A 5822-nucleotide genomic window follows, 5' to 3' on the forward strand; every position below is an offset into this window, starting at 1 on the left:
TAGTTTAGAATAAAGCTTTTTATGGATTATGATGAGATCATAATAGTCAGACCTAAAAGATGATAACTCTAAACTTAAATAGTTCTTGGTCATAGAATTACTAACTGGTAATTAATAATCCGCAAAGATCGGTACATACTATATTTGCTTCATTATGAAGGATGTCTGTTCTCATAGACATTTGTGTTGTGACACTATAGCTAGTATGTAGGTGCTTATTATAGAATAAGTTCACTGAACATGACTCGCCCAGGTGAACAACTGATGGAGTTCACTCACGTGTCAGTAGTTGTTCACATAGTGATAGTTGTACAAGTATCCTTAGATTTGAGGTCATCATAGTCATCTTGTGTATACTGAACTATGCTTTGGTTTAGTTCTTAGTCTCCAGGGACAATTATTAGGGCTCTACTGGGTATAGGAATTTGTACACGAAGATAGTGTATGATCAATAAAGGATCTACCCCTTCCAGTGAAGGAAGCGAATGTTCAAGGCTGATCCACTTATGCTAGTTCAGGAATCTCTGGCCAGAGTGAATGAAATTAGAAAGGAGTTTCTAATTTGCATAGAACTAAGCATAGTAAATGGGAAGCAAGTGATTAAATTAGATAGGCTTGACACGAGATCCATGCCTTGTATTTAATCAGGACATTGTAGGGTAGAAGGAGTTTATTATACGGTAACTATTCACTGAATAGGTTCTTGGTATTCTAAGCAGTGAATTCATATTATCCGGATAGTCGCGATATGCTGAGAAGTATCCCTCACGATGTAGAATAAATGTGATTAATTAATTAATCATATTTAATAAATTAGAGAATTTATATAAATAATGATAAAATAGTTTTATTATTATTTATTTCTACTACCAGCTTAATATTGAACCTACAGGGTCACACCATAAAAAGAGAATGATTTAATGGTGGAGGAATTAATTAATAATGGCTAATAATTATTTATTTGTGAAATAAATAAATAATTGGCAAATTTAATAATTGATTAAATGAGATTTAATTGTTTATAAATTAATTAAGAAAAGTTCTTAATATTATTAATTAAGGATTTAATTTTTTGGAAATTAAATCAAGAGATAGAATTATTTCTAAAGTGTTTAGAAAAAGAATTAATAATTAAAAGGTGTTTTAATTATTAATGAGAATAATAAATGGGATAATAATAATAATATTTATGGGAAAATTTCAGCTGAAAATTTTGCCTATAAATATACTATTATAAACCCTATTTTTATTCTAACCCCAAAATTTTATAAAACCTAATTCTCTCCATCTCCTCCTCCTTAACGTCGTTTTCTTGGTGGATACCGGTGGAGTGCTTCACGTTTGAGGAGCAGCTGCTAAGGATCTCCGATCGTTGCTTTTGGATCGCATATTAAAGGTTAGTAATCGATCCCTATATTTTTACCACGATTTATATGCTTTTATTTGGATTTTATGTGTAAAAAGTGTTTTATCATGCCTCCGCTGTGATTAAAAATCCAACAATTGTTTCATAAGTACATTAATCAAAATTAACCTAAACCAGTCTCTGTGGGAATGAACTAGAATTAATTCTATATTACTTGCGATCGCGTATACTTGCATGAATATTAGCGTGTATTTTCGTTCTAACAAGTTTTTGGCGCCGTTGCCGGGGACTCGGTGTTAATTTTTAGTTTATGTGCTTGACCTCAATGGTCATTAAAGTTCATTGACTAGGATAGTTTGCTTAATTGTTTACTTGTTGCTTCTTCAGGTACTCTAGAGAGCATTTATGCTAACGCATTCTCGATCTCGAAAGAGAACACTGGATAAAACGAAGGAAGAAGTTTTAGTAGAGGAAGAAGTTCTTGTAGAAGAGGAGAAAGTTGAAGAAAAAGCTCTTATTGCAATGGGTGAACCAGAAGCAAATACAAAGGCTTTGATGGACTACTCTCAGCCAAAAATCAATGATATTCGGTCTAGCATTGTCAGACCAGCCATCACGGCTAACACTTTTGAAATCAAGGCTAGCACAATTCAGATGGTGCAGAACTCGGTTCAGTTTGGGGGTTATCCAACGGAAGATCCCAATATGCATATTGGAGATTTCATCAAGATCTGCGACATCTTCAAATTCAACAATATGTCTGAAGATGCTATAAAGCTAAGGCTTTTCCCATTCTCTCTGAGGGATAAAGCTAAGTGTTGGTTGCATTCTCTACCACCAGCTTCTATAACTAAATGGGAAGATCTTTCTCAAAAGTTTCTTAATAAGTTCTTTCATATGGCGAATACTACTGCAATCAGGAATGCTCTTACTCAATTTACACAACAATCGGGATAATCTTTATGTGAAGCTTGGGATTGTTATAAGGAGATGCTTAGAAAGTGTCATCATCATGGGATGCCTGACTGAATGAACATTAACTGCTTTTATAATGGTTTGGGTGTCAATTCTAGACCCATGCTTGATGCAGCATCAGGTGGAGCCTTATGGGCTAAGAGCTACGATGAAGCGTATGATTTGATTGAACTGATGGCTACTAATGAATACCAGAACCCGTCTCAGAGACTGACTCAAGGCAAGGTAGCGGGAATTCTGGAGGTAGATGCAGCTACTGCTATAGCTGCTCAGCTTAAGGCTTTGACGATTAAGATGGATTCTTTGGCTAATTATAGAGTTAATCAAATCACTAGTATTCGTGAGCTTTGTGCTAGTGCCCATGAGACAGAGCAGTGTGCTATTTTTAGTGAATCAGCTCAGTTTGTGAGCAACTTTTGTAACACCCCCAAATCCGGGGTCGGGGATCCAGGTTATCATGAGTTCCATTTCCCTTATCAATACTTAATCTTAACAGTCAACCAACTACTGCGTACTGTGACCCCACAATATACACACACACCACAAGTTATAGTCTCAGAGATGAATACCAAAAATAACACAAGTCATTTTATTCCACAATTATAAGTCATTACACCTCAAAAGGGTTTCTGAATAAATTTACATATTCTTTGCCATTATTACAATTCATAATATACATAAGTCTGGTACATCAATAGTTGAAAACCTAGCCTATTGGTAGTTCTTACCTCAGCTACGGCGGCATCAACGCCTACAGGAAACTGCGGAACGTTTCCTATCCGCTCACGAATTGGGAGCTTGATCCTGTTCATCTTGTCTATCTGATATTGTGTGATGAAAGAAGAAGCAAGGGTGAGCAACAAGCCCACCAAAATAATATGTATAATAATTAACAATATATGAGCATTCTCATAGTACACATGAAAGTCTTGGTCAAGAAGAAATGAACCAAGCTGATATCTTAACGCGACCAAGTCGCAAAATATTCAGTATATATATATACATATATACTTTTCACAATCTTTGAAATCCTCTGACATGTATAATATACACAGAGTTCCCGTTTATAACTGAAAGGAATATGTCCTAAGTCCAATCATGTATTAGGATTTAGGAATAACTTTTATGTAATCTGTTTTGATTTCATTGATATTAATAAAAGACTTGTTTTGTTTTTATTACGGGCTCTATCTATTTAAGTGTTTAAATAAGATATACCATAGTTTAGAGTAAAGCTTTTTATGGATTATTATGAGATCATAATAGTGAGACCTAAAAAGATGATAACTCTAAACTTAAATAGTTCCTGGTCATAGGATTACTAACTGGTAATTAATAATCCGCAAAGATCGGTACATACTATGCTTGCTTCATTATGAAGGATGTCTGTTCTCATAGGCATTTATGTGGTGACACTATAGCTAGTATGTAGGTGCTTATTATAGAATAAGTTCACTGAACATGACTCGCACAGCTGAACAACTGATGGAGTTCACTCACGTGTCAGCTGTTGTTCGCATAGTGATAGTTGTACAAGTATCCTTAGACTTGAGGTCATCATAGTCATCTTGTGTACACTGAACTATGCTTTGGTTTAGTTCTTAGTCTCCAGGGACAATTATTAGGGCTCTTCTGGGTATAGGAATTTGTACACGAAGATAGTGTATGATCAATAAAGGATCTACCCCTTCCAGTGAAGGAAGTGAATGTTCAAGGCTGATCCACTTATGCTAGTTCAGAAATCTTTGGCCAGAGTGAATGAAATTAGAAAGGAGTTTCTAATTTGCATAGAACTACGCATAGTAAATGGTAAGCAAGTGATTGAATTAGATAGGCTTGACACGAGATCCATGCCTTGTATTTAATCGGAACATTGTAGGGTAGAAGGAGTTTATTGTACGGTAACTATTCACTGAATAGGTTCTTGGTATTCTAAGCAGTGAATTCATATTATCCGGATAGTCGCGATATGCTGAGAAGTATCCCTCACGATGTAGAATAAATGTGATTAATTAATTAATCATATTTAATAAATTAGAAAATTTATATAAATAATGATAAAATAGTTTTATTATTATTTATTTCTACTACCGGCTTAATATTGAACCTACAGGGTCACACCATAAAAAGAGAATGATTTAAGGGTGGAGGAATTAATTAATAATGGCTAAATAATTATTTATTTGTGAAATAAATAATTAATTGGCAAATTTAATAATCGATTAAATGAGATTTAATTGATTATAAATTAATTAAGAAAAGTTCTTAATATTATTAATTAAAGGATTTAATTTTTGGAAATTAAATCAAGAGAGAGAATTATTTCTAAAGTATTTAGAAAAAGTATTAATGATTAAAAGGTGTTTTAATTATTAATGAGAATAATAAATGGGATAATAATAATAATATTTATGGGAAAATTTCAGCTGAAAATTTTGCCTATAAATACACTATTATAGACCCTAATTTTATTCTAACCCGAAAACCCAAAAGTTTGGAAAACCCAATTCTCTCCACCTTCTTCCTCCTCCTTAACATCGTTTTCTTGGTGGATACCGGTGGAGTGCTTCACACTTGAGGTGCAACTGTTAAGGATCTCTGATCGTTGTCTCCGAATTATTTTAAAAGGTTAGATTCGATCCCTCGAATTTTTATTCACGATTTATATGCTTTTATTTGGATTTTGTATGTGTAAAAGTGTTTTGCCATGCCCCGCTGCGTTAAAAATCGAACAATGGTATCAGAGCACAGGTTGTATGCATATAGATCTGCGGTAAAAATTTCAGAATTTTATATGCTTGTATGAATTAATTATGATTTTTACAAGTTATATTATGGATTAATTTTGTCTGATGAGAAATCGTTTCTCAGAATAAGTTTGAATGATGATCTGGGTTCTACAAGTGTTGTAGATCGTCTGGGTATTTTTTTCATATTTTTAGGATGTATAGATTTTTTATTATAAATTTTTGAAGTTCTTACAATTAAATTCGTAATTAAATAAGTCATATATATATATAAATAAACTGTTAGTATATATATATATATATATATTATGCATCTACTTGTCTGCTATATACATCTGTTGAATGATTGTTGCTGTACGGATGGGACTGCACGGAAGACATAGAAGACAGAGTGACTGTCAGGCGCGGCGGCTGCTGTCGGGCGCGTGTGGCGCACGCGCGCGGGAAGGGCTATTGCGCATTCGTAGAATGCGTTACACCCTTTAATGGCTTAAAAGGGGTGTAACGCATCACCGGAATGCGTTACAGGTCCTGTAACGCATTCCTGTAATGCGTTACAGCCCGTTTGTTGATTTTAAAATTGATTTTCTGGGAGTTTCGTAACTCCGTTTTGGGCGTGCAATATACCGTTGGATTCGTTTTTCGAGACGGATCTAATGGATTGATCAATTTTAGTTTATATAAAAGTTTTGAACTGTTTATATTTCCATGAAGTGTTTTAAAGCTGTTTTTGA

The 5822-nt window shown here is 34.0% G+C and overlaps 1 non-coding gene across 1 annotated transcript; it reads right to left on the reverse strand.

The window, feature by feature from the left end:
* Positions 1 to 2278: 2278 nt before the first annotated feature.
* On the reverse strand, positions 2279 to 2385 carry LOC141683607 (small nucleolar RNA R71). The gene has a single exon (XR_012560367.1). It is a non-coding gene; the product is annotated as a small nucleolar RNA R71 (small nucleolar RNA).
* Between the last annotated feature and the right edge of the window lie 3437 nt (positions 2386 to 5822).

The sequence above is a fragment of the Apium graveolens genome, chromosome 1 (genome assembly GCF_009905375.1).
Source record: "Apium graveolens cultivar Ventura chromosome 1, ASM990537v1, whole genome shotgun sequence".
Classification (NCBI taxonomy): Eukaryota; Viridiplantae; Streptophyta; class Magnoliopsida; order Apiales; family Apiaceae; genus Apium; species Apium graveolens.